General features: G+C 35.2%; 1 non-coding gene across 1 annotated transcript; it reads left to right on the top strand.

Annotated features, from left to right (window-relative positions):
* The first annotated feature begins 7,833 nt into the window (after positions 1 to 7,833).
* Positions 7,834 to 7,905, top strand: TRNAC-GCA (transfer RNA cysteine (anticodon GCA)). Its single transcript has one exon. It is a non-coding gene; the product is annotated as a tRNA-Cys (tRNA).
* The last annotated feature ends 1,346 nt before the right edge of the window (positions 7,906 to 9,251 follow it).

Genomic DNA, 9,251 nt, shown 5'->3' with positions numbered 1-9,251 from the left:
TTAACATAAAATTAGGTTTAAATCATATGAATGCTATTAATCTCTAAAGACCTTGAAAATGTCCATAAATCCACCTAAAAACCTGCACAAACTTGCCATTTTCTAGCTTCTTATCTGACTGAAATACACTTTTGTTCAAGCTCCAATCTATGAAGAAATATTTTTGAACATTCCCTATATAATTTTATTGTGATAAACTGAAAACATTTTCTGTAAATGTTTATACTTCAAGCATATGTTTTATTTTATAAAGTGGGCATTTGTACCAGTCCTGGAAACCTAACCACCACCATGAATATTGGTATCATAGGATAATGTAGGCCAAATGAATTTATGGTACTCAATTCATTTCTAAGTTAGGAACTGCATATAAGAAGAAAGAATATGATATCCAAGTTGAATTATTCTGCTTGGCATGTCCTCCTGTTATCTAAGTTACTGAGTAATTTGATCTTAGTTGTTTTTTTTTTTTCTTCTCCTCAGTGAAACAACTATGCTTTGAAATTTAAAGTAATCAGAACAGCATAATCAGATACATTTTACTCAGATTCCATCGAATATATCCTAAATATATTACCTAGTGATGACAGTCTTTTGTTCAGTGGGCTGTTCGCAGTATGTTGAGCAGTGGAAACATCACTCGTGGTGATATTATATTTCTCAGTAACAGGTCAGATGGTGGGAATTTCCTGGTTTGTTACACTCACTCAGGTAAGATAACTTGTTCTCAAATATTTGGTTGAAGGTACAATCTCTTTTGATAACAGTAACTGTACAGATATAAGGTCTCATTCAATTGGTTCCATTCTCAAACTGGACATTCTTCTACAAATCAGGCTAAAAGGTGAAAGAATAGATGCCAGTCCCATTTCCTTCTGATTTTGGTCTGTCATGGTTCCCATATTTTCCCGTTTTTCTCAGAATGCACTGGCAAGTGACCCCAGAGTAGACACAGAGAAATCAGTCAGAGGTCCGCTCAGATCGCAATAGATAAGACTTGCCTACTTATAGTGAAGTCTTCTTGGCTTATGACTTTTTAATATAATATAGAGTCTGAAATTTTTATTTTGTGATTTATTATTTGATCCTAGATAAATCACTGAAATCATGAAAGGAAAGAAATCCTCGATGCTAAACTAACAGAATCCTTGTGTTATACATGATGGCTATCAGAGATGGGTTTTAGTCATAAGGTTTCTGTAATGTTATATATTTTAAGTGTCAGAATTTTGTATCCAAGGTCCATACTGTAGAAATGTAAGAAGGAAACTGACACCTAAATGACTATTCTATTAATATCTAGTGTGGGTTGGGGGTTGGGGGGTGGTTCTAGGTTCTCCAGATTCTATCAGGTCTTATTAATTCACTGCCTAAAATTTGAAGATTTATTAAAAATGTTCTCTCCTAAAATTACAATAGGAAATGAGTTGGTTTACCTGGAGATCTTTCATTACTCTTGGGGGATATTTTTCCATTAAATTTACACCTGCTTTAGAAATATTCAAGTTCAAACACTCATGACACATGTGTTCATTCAAAGCAATTTTTTTCTAATTGTCAAACTGTGCAAGTGTTAAACGTAGGCTGAGTCTCACTCACAAGGAGGGAAATAGCACAAAAATATGTGATGGAACCAGACAATTATAAATCAACACAGATGTAAGAAAAGGATAATATAGAGCAGTAATCTCAACACTGTATTCATTTTCAGAACACAAACCATAGAAGGAAAGCTAAGCCGTATCCAGGTCAACATTGGACCATGTGAGAATTTAAGGAAGCTGGCAGAGGGAATATAAGAAAAGGAGGTCATGAATTGTATGACAGTGCAACCAGGGAGTGAAATACAAAACCAACACGCTATGTGCAAGACAAGAATGAAAGAGTAGAGCAAGATTCCACTAATTAATATGGAGTCCCTCAAAATGAAGTTCCATTTGTCTCAGAACAACTAGAGATGTTCTCACTATAATCAAGAGAGAAAAGATTTCATTACTTTAAATGTTGTAGATTACTTCTTACATTATAATATAAAGAAATTTTAATCTGTTGAATGTTCTGAAAAGTTGAGGTAGATGAGGGTTCTTTACCATGCTATATAAAATCTAATACTTAGAAAACCAGACACAAGTAGTTAAACGTAGTTAAATTTAATATCCTGGATATTAAATTTTAAGACATAAAACTAATTGCAAGAGAAATATTTTAGAATGTTGTGAAAGTTAAGGGAGCAATAAAGAGCAATAATCAATCAAACAAATAAAACTCCTACCAAGATGAAGCACACTGCCATTACTTTTCTGAGTGTGATAGTATTAACTGACTAACTTAAAATATTTCTTCTAAATAGCTGATGAAAAAGGTACTTGGGATTCAGAGAGTTTTCCAGAACAGAAGCTAATAAAAACTCTATTTTGATAGGAAGCAATATGAACATCCAGAGGAGTCATTCTCAATAGAGCCCAGGGAAATGCAACATGTCATAGGAAAGTTCCCTAATTCTTCATTTGACTTAAAGTTCCACTATTTAAAATATTGATTTCTCAACAAAAGTTGTTATTTTCATGTTTCTTTTTGTAGAAGTCTTCCTTGAGGACATTTAATCCCCATCATCCTCACCATCCAACACCCATAAGAGTAATTACTTCATCTTTGCTCCACCTTGAATCTATTTCTGTCCTAACACTATTACCCATTATTACATAGTAACAACTAACAAATAACACTTGTAACGAATGGGGAACTCCTTAGGACCAATATTCATTATATCCCTATAGGCTCATACACTGCCAAGCATCTATGAGGGATGTAAAAAACTATTAATAAATAAAAGTAGAAGTTTAAAATTTTCTTAGAATTAACATTAGCTGTTTGGAAAAAGTATATTGTATTCCTTTGTAGCATTTTGAACTTTTTCTTCTTATCCCTTACTATATTTGTCATGAAATAATTACCAATGCAAATAATTTTTAATGATTGCCTTCTCATTATATTAGGATGCACAAGAGCAGTGATGCAAACTGTCATGTCCATAGGTGTGAATCTCCAGTTTCTAGGACAGCTTAATAGGAGCCCAGTAAATGAGTGAAGGTTTGAATAAAGGAACAAATGAAGACATGAATGCATATAATTGTTTAAACTACCTGTTGGCTTCCTAATCAACTCTGATATATAAACATGTGTATACGTATTTTATATATATAATACATTATGTTGCCTGGGCCAATGACATAATTAGAGGGCTCAGCACAAAATGTAAATGTGAAGTCCTTTCTTCATAAGGTGGGGGGAAAATTCCATAAAATTGCTAAAATGCATAGTTTTTTCCTTTCTTCTGAAGTCTCTTAAATTGTCATGGTGTTTTTATTTCCTAAATGTCATTCTAAGTAAAGAAACAATTTAAGTTAAATTGTTATCCTAAATATTACCATAATTTTATATTGTGCAGTGTCAGCTTTAAAGGCAAATGTGGAAACACTAACTCACGCAGAATCATTGAAATTACACAATTTCAGTTTTGTAACTTGTACGTGCATATGTTTTTTGATGCTGTCAGCACAAAGGATATTCTGCATAAAAATAACTCAACTGTTCTATTTCAGCTTCTAATATACATACTCTCCCATGCTCTCTATTTGTGGCTTACCCATGAGCAAGGAAGGACAGAGAAGAAAAGGAAATATGGATTACCCTACCTTTCCTTTCCCTTCTGTAACAACAACTTTCATTGCATGCCTGTCTTGTATCTGCTTTAAGTCCTTCTGAACTCCAACACACTGTGAATCCAATGGAAGTCTGCGTGGATGGGACATCAGGTAGGCTTTAAGCAAATGGGATGGTGAGGAACATTTACTGCTCGCAGCTTCTCTGCTCATGTGCACGCTCTACTGTCCCATAAACTCCACTTACAAACGCAAGTTCTCAGATAAAAAGAGTAAGAACTGAAGGTGCACAAGAGGGCATCAATCCAAACACAGGGCATTTGTGAGGGCAAAGCCTCGTGCGACCTGCACAGGTCATATGCCCATGAAGCCAGCCCTGTCTGGTGTCCCTGTTCACCTTTAGACAACAACTCAATCATCAAAATTGGCCTGGAATTGTCACTACCATCAGAAGACAAGTGACTTAAGTTTTGCTGTATCTAGATAGTTGATTAGTTTGCATCAAAAAACAATGTTATCTTTTAGACTGTGGACAGGAAAGCTAATAGAAAGAAAGAAAGTGAAGTTGCTCAGTCGTGTCTAACTCTTTGCCACCCCATGGACTGTAGCCTACTAGGCTCCTTTGCCCATGGGATTTTCCAGGCAAGAGCACTGAAGTGGTTGCCATTTCCTCCTCCAGGGGATCTTCCCAACCCAGGGATCGAACCCAGGTCTCCCACATTGCAGACAGATGCTTTTACCATCTGAGCCACCAGGGAAACCAAAGCTAACAGGGTGATTGACCAAAAGTACATGAATTTTATTTAAACTTATATAGACACTGTTTGTGGGAATACAGTCAGACAAAAGCCTCTATTACAGAGATGCTACATATCTGAAGTAAAAAATGGTTTTCAAGCCATGAGATGGCCCTCCACTAGTGGATCTTAAAATCGAATTACTGGATTTAAAATAAATAAATAAATTAAATAAAATAAAATTACTGGATTTTAAAGACAATTTTTTAAAATAATGAAATAGGCTAGGCAAAAGTAGAAAAGATTAAACAGCTGCAAATATATGGATAATTTTATAAAAATTTTATTTCATATATACATATAATATATACTATATATATATACATATACATGTATATGAATGAAAGTAATAGATTGCAAAATAAGATATTTCTTACTGTGGGTCATCATTAAAAAAGCCATTGTTCTAAAATCTGTGTCTTCCAATGAAGCCTATAGTTTCTAAACTATCCAAACATCTTTCCATATTATAAAAAATTTAATTTCAAAAGAGAAAAAGCAAGTGCATAAAAGAAATCTGAAATTTACTTTCTACAAAATGTTGTCTTTTCAAGCTTAGATTTTTGTAAATGATTATGTTCTCAAGGATTTGTAGACAATGTACCTAGCCATTCTAACCCTCGCAACATCTATCAGAGACTAGGCATTCAGAAGTAAAAAAAGAAAAAAACATACTTATTCACTTTAATTATGTGATTTAATCCTCAGAGTCATCTCTAAAGTGAACACTACCACACTGTTTTATAGGTGGGGAAGGTGAAACTCTGAGCATTTAAGGAATTTTCCCAGTCATATATCATATTAGTGGCAAAATGAGACTTGGAACCTAGGCTGTCTATGTCAAAGTCCAGCATTTAAGTCTCCTGAGGTGCTATAATCTTATGAAAATGTTGAAAAATTAAAATTAAAAAGGGAAATAATGTAACTGATGCACAAAAATCAAGGCTTGATTGTGTTACAGTCTAGTGAAATATAATTTAATTTTGGACTCTATTTTCCCACTGAACCATACCGTAACTAATAGGTAATATTCTTTTGTGAATCAGAGTCTCAGCATTTGCATTTTCTTGTGGTTACATTATAAGAAATAATGTGCAATGTTTTGATTTCTTTGTACCCACAATCTAAGCTATTCAAAAACAACAAAATTCCACAAAGAAGGAGGAAAAAATAAATTTTAGAGAATTTTGGAAAGAACAGTATCAACTTTTTATAGCAATCATAAGAAAATCATCTACATTCGTATCAAATATCAGGTTTCCAGCTCAGGAAAAGAAAACTGCAGTACCTGCCATTTTAAATTACTCCTTGTCATGTTTTTATTTCTCCTCCTCCCCTGGGATGTTAATGTCTTGAAGAAATATGTGTGCACTCTGAAAATATTTCCTGAAGTCAGTGGATTCCATATGTTCCTAAGGAAACAAATTATTCACTCCATGGGTCATTCCTGGTGACATTCAGGTCTTCTAATCAGTACATTTAGGCCCTATGTACTTCGTATTTTCAGACCTCTCTAATGTAGACCTACATAGAACTTCAGAAATATTCTTGACTCAAATACTACCTTAACCTAAAAGAACACACATGAAACACACACATACACTCTCTTTCATACATACTTATACACAGAAGCACACATACAAAGCTGCACAAATACGTATTGTCTATAGTTCGACAATAATGGATATTGGAGTTTTCGGATAATGGTTTTTGAAAATGAAAACAGCTATTGGGACTTCCCTGGTGGTCCAGGGACTAAGACTTTGCACTCTCAGTGCAGGGGGCCTGGGTTCGACCCCTGGTCAGGGAACTGGATCCCATATGCTACAACTGAAGATCCCACATGCTGCAACCAAGACCAAGTGCAGCCAAGTGAATCAATAAAATATTTTTAAAAAACAGCTATTCCTATTTTGAACTAAAATAAATGATAATCCCAAATGCAAAGTCAGAAATATACAAGAAAATATACTCAATATCTTCAGTTCATAAATAAAATTGATCATAGAGAAGAAGACAAAAATAATGAATTATAAGAGACGAATTTTGTTTGATTTGTGGGACTTTTCATTTTTTTGTTTTGTTTTGTTTTTCACAAAATAAAGAGCAAGAATTAGAGTGTGACTTTTACTTTCCTTTGAATGACAACAAGAGGTGCTGTTCTTGAAATACTTTCTTCATTTGGTTTCAGGGCACTGGTATCTTTCTGGTCTCAAAAATCTATAATGACTACTCTTTTCTGACTCTAATGTTAGGACTGCCCCAGAGTATTTTATTGGTCTTCTTCTTTGTCATACTTAGAAAGGTCAATACTATCTCAGGCTTCAATTGTCATCAGTATGCCAAGAACTCCCAAATATATATCTTATTCATTTATTGTGCATATATTTGTTGACTGCTTATATATCCCAGAAAGTTGTATTATTTAGTTGGAACAAAATAGTCATTGCCATCTTGCAACTTAACATCAAGTACTGAAGACGTTTATTTAATATGCAAATACCCACAAAATGTATTCAAAGAACCATACATAATACCAGAAAGGAAAAAACAAAACAAAACAGGACAAAAAGTAAGAGAATAACAGGAGGAGAAAGGTCATGAGGTAGTCACAATTAAGTTGAGATCTAAAGGATAAGAAAATCTAGTCTAGCAAAGAGCTAGGAGGAAACTGTTCAAGGATTTGAACAGTTTGGCATGGAATCCCTTATATCCTGATTTCTCTCTGAGCTGTGAACACACTCCAAAATTTGCCGAATAGACAAACACTGGCATATGTAACTTCCTTGATTTTAAGATGTATATAAATGAACGCTCTAATTTCCAAGCAACTTCAGTTGTTTCTCCTCCCAGCTATTTCTGTCTTGGTTAGTGGCACAACCATTCATCCAAGCTGAACACCTCACAAGAGTCTCACAAGAATCTTTCTTGTACCTCACGTTTTACATAAATCATTCATCATGTTCTATAAATTTCACTCCACACAGAAGGTGCTTGACAAGTACTTTTTTTTGGTAAATACATGAATGAATCAGTAAACCAATGACTAAAAATCTTTGGGCTTCTGCCTACTGATGAGAAATTTTTAAGTGCCACCACTTAAACTACCTTAATCACCAAGTACCTGCTTCTTCTTCATTTAGAATGTATACTCTGTCTTTCAAAGGAACTTTCAAACTACTTTTTGTTGAACATATCACATTACTGCAAAATTGGGGAGAGAAACTAGTTCCTATTTTTCCACTGATCTCACTCAGTCTAAAATCAGTTCTTGATAAAGAGGATTTGATAGAGGCCACATCTTTATATTAGGAAGTATTGTTCTTGGGGAAGAGCATCAAAAAAGGGGGGAATAATGCTCATCTTTTGGGGCTTCCCTGGTAGCTCAGATGGTAAAGCGTCTGCCTGCAATGCAGGAGACCCTGGTTCGATCCCTGGGTTGGGAAGTTTCCCTGGAGGAGGAAATGGCAACCCACTCCAGTACTCTTGCCTGGAAACTTCCATGGACTGAGGAGCCTGGTAGGCTACAGACCATGGGGTGGCAAAGAGTCGGACACGACTGAGTGACTTCACTTTCACTTTCTTTTCCTCATCTTTTACAATTAATACAGACAGCTCACATATTTATATTTCTGCCCATGCCTCTTCTCTGAATTACTCATCCATAGACATATATTCAACTGCCTACTTGCAATTTCTACTTAGATGTCCAAATAACTTCCTGAGCATGTATATCTGAAATGAGCCCCTGATATTCCTCCTCAAACTCTGCTTCTCCAACAGTCTTCATTATCTGTGTTGATAACAACTCCATCCTTCCAGTTGCTCAAGACAAAAACTTTCTTGACCCGTCATTCTTAACCCTTCTCTTTTCTTATATCCCACAGTCAATCTTTCTGAAAATCTTGTTGGCTGTACCTTGTAAGTAGATCCAGAATCTGAACAGTTATCACCACCTTCACCCCTACAGCTGCCCTAAATCAACATTATCTCTCTCTGATTATTGCAAAATCTTCCCAAAGGGTTTCTCTTTTTACACTTGCTTCCCTGCAGTACTTTCTCAAAACAGCAATCAGAATAATATTTTTCGCTCAACTCTCTTGAATGGTGCCATCTTACCTGGAAAAAAAGAGAAAAAGCAGGGGTGGAGATTTTTCCTTTGTCTTCATTTGTGTCTGTCTTCATTATTCTTGATTTGGCTGAAACATTTTAATCTGTTGATCAACTTCTTCCTGAAACAAACTCCCTTGTTTTTTAAAAGACTGCATCATCTCCTTTCTATTCGTTTCCTTCATCATGGTACTTTCTTGATCTCCTTTGAAAGGATCATGATTTGAAGAAAGAGAGAGGGGAGAAGGGGAAGAAAGAGGCAAGGAAAAGCTTCTGAATCAGAAAACCCACTTTCAAATAAGCCTCCACTTCTTTCAAATAAGACTTCTCTTCTTCTACAAGGCCTTATACCAGTTATTACCTTATTTTTAACTTTCTTCATCTGTGTATTTAAACTGAAAATATGGAGCTAATGAGATTCTTGTGAGCATTAAATAGATAATATAACTGATTACCTATATCCCCTATGACATGACCAGGTTGAATGTCACAATGTCCTGCATTCTGGTTTAACCCAGTCACCACTGGCATACTAGTCTCTCTCTACATCAACTTAGACTTATCTCCCTCCCAGTTTGGATCTTTACATCTTTAAATCTAACTCAAGCTGCCACATCTTGTCAACACTCTCCACTCTAGCACTGTGCCCCTCAGAATTCATGGTTTGTCATCATCAGTGAAC

Source organism: Muntiacus reevesi, chromosome 19, assembly GCF_963930625.1.
Source record: "Muntiacus reevesi chromosome 19, mMunRee1.1, whole genome shotgun sequence".
In the NCBI taxonomy this organism is placed as follows: domain Eukaryota; kingdom Metazoa; phylum Chordata; class Mammalia; order Artiodactyla; family Cervidae; genus Muntiacus; species Muntiacus reevesi.
The sequence above is the reverse complement of the archived record's forward strand: the minus strand, read 5'-3'. Positions and strand labels throughout refer to the sequence as shown.